Source organism: Platichthys flesus, chromosome 10, assembly GCF_949316205.1.
Source record: "Platichthys flesus chromosome 10, fPlaFle2.1, whole genome shotgun sequence".
Lineage (NCBI taxonomy): Eukaryota > Metazoa > Chordata > Actinopteri > Pleuronectiformes > Pleuronectidae > Platichthys > Platichthys flesus.
In genome coordinates, this window is record NC_084954.1 from 18,694,615 (window position 1) to 18,696,835 (window position 2,221).

Sequence of the window (2,221 nt, forward strand, 5' to 3'; positions counted from 1 at the left end):
CACAGGTCCTATCATCTGCAGAGCAAATTCAGAAGTATCTGTCTGAGTGAATAAACTCTCTCCCTGATGAAGATCAACAAATCATCCCACAAGTCCAGACAGGCAAACAAAGGCCTTCTCTTCACAGTGGAAGTGGCCTCAGAGCCAGACCTAACTGCGAGGATTGATGAAGTCGTATAACAGAGAAGACAGAAGCTGTCCAGAGGGAAGCGGGGCTCCACACGACTGTGGCTAAATACCATGCAGCCAGCTGTGCATCATACAGAAACCTCCCAGAGAGGCCATGTGTTATTCCTACAGTCAGCCAGATCAGTGTGTTGTCATTTAGTAGGTTCATTAATCAGTCAGACACTGCCTCCACTTGTCACATTGATTAGATGAATTTAAGCCCGCGTAGCAGGGTGTCCTGCTATTCTTGTGACAAAACGGCTGAAAGAGTCAATTTACTCCACAGTAGATTAATCAGTTTGACTGATGATCCCTGTCTTACACGATATAAAGCCACGTTTTGGAGCTTTGACCATTATTTTTCTTTGGCAACATTTTATTTGTATAATATTAACTATAATCTGGAGAGACAATGACAACATTAGATAACATATCATTTAGTTGATGCTTTTATCCAAAGCGATTGATGAGAAGTGCATTCAGCAGAGTTTCTGTAAAAGTCCATCATTTAACAGCACTTATCAGTGTAACCGTTATATACAGTTTAATACAGTCTATTGTAATGTTAAGAGCTAAACTGACCTCAGTTCACTGTCTCTAATCAAAATCAGTATGGGGATCAAACCCGCGACCTTGGCGTTATTAGCACCACGCTCTAACCAACTGAGCTAACCGACCTTATTGACACAGGCTGCTGGGGTTGATCACGTCATTGGCATCCCTTTCACATATTCATTAGTTCACCTACTTTTCAATTTAACCTCAGTGAGGTAGAGACCTCATTTACAATAATACAGACTATGTTAAAAACACAAAAGCATTCCAAGTCACCAAGACAACACAAAAAAGTAAAATTTACCAAATATAAAATGTACAAACCTAAGGAATAGATGCAATACATGAAATTGTATTCAAAGCAATTGAATCGATTAAAACAAATGAATCAAGTAAGACAAGAACAGCTGGAGGTAAAAATAAGGTGAAATTGAAAAACACAAACCGTGATGAAAATGTTTTGGGTTTAGATTGTTGTGTATGTTGTTCCATGTTGCAGGTGGGCCATGAGAACAACTGTATTTACCGAGCTCAGTTAACCTCACTGAACAGGGGAATGTGTGTGTACCAAAACAACAAGAAGAGTAGCCAATGGTGAAGCAGGAATCCATAAACCGTGACATATGTATACAGTGGACAGCTGGGTAATATCTGATAATTAATAATAATTAATAATAGATGTTCTGTTTAAGTTCGGATTCAGTCGCCAAAGTGAAGTTGAGATGTTCCTGTGTAATCTGTATCGTAAACTTCACTCGTTTTGAGAAAGGTTTTGTATTCCAGGACATTTGCTACTCTTAATGCCCCATTTACTTATTAAGTCCTTCCTAAATTGATGTTTATGTGGTTGTTGATTAACTTACAAATAAAGCTGAGCAACATTGATAGTCAGTTGCAGTTCCCTTTACATTTGTAACTCTACAATTGTAAGTGCAACATTGTTCACTTTTAGCTCTGTTTTGGTCTCCACCATCTCCTCGGTCTCTCTGGCCCCTTTAGAGGTGCTGCTGTTTGGTCACGGGCAGGTGGTACACAGTGATTTATTCACAGGGTTTTTGCTGAAAACATCAGTCTTCAACTGTGTCCTGTTAGTCGGGGTGTTAACGAACCTCAAGCCATGAAGGCCCATTGTGTGAGGTTGAAGGACAGTGGAGGAGTTTTGAATGGGAGGTTATTAAAAGATGTGTATCGCCAGATATGTCTCTTTGTTTTAGACCATGCGGCCACCGGGAGTTTGTTTGATTTCATTGTGCTGATTTTTGTGAGAATAACATTTCTATCCTTATTATATCTATCTCACGTTTGTCTTGATTTTTTCTGGTTCTTCTCAGCCCATTACATTTGGTGTAGCTATATGGGAGAAATGTGTGTTCCTGATGAAGAATTCAGATGCCTTTGGCGACTTAGTGGCTCCATAATTTATGTAAGTAACTTTATGTAGATGTAAATGAGATGAGTTTATTATCCAGACAAATCATCCATTCAAAAAAACTTCATC

The 2,221-nt window shown here is 39.2% G+C and overlaps 1 non-coding gene across 1 annotated transcript; it reads right to left on the bottom strand.

Moving 5' to 3' along the window:
* Positions 1–772: 772 nt before the first annotated feature.
* On the bottom strand, positions 773–846 carry trnai-aau (transfer RNA isoleucine (anticodon AAU)). The gene has a single exon. It is a non-coding gene; the product is annotated as a tRNA-Ile (tRNA).
* Between the last annotated feature and the right edge of the window lie 1,375 nt (positions 847–2,221).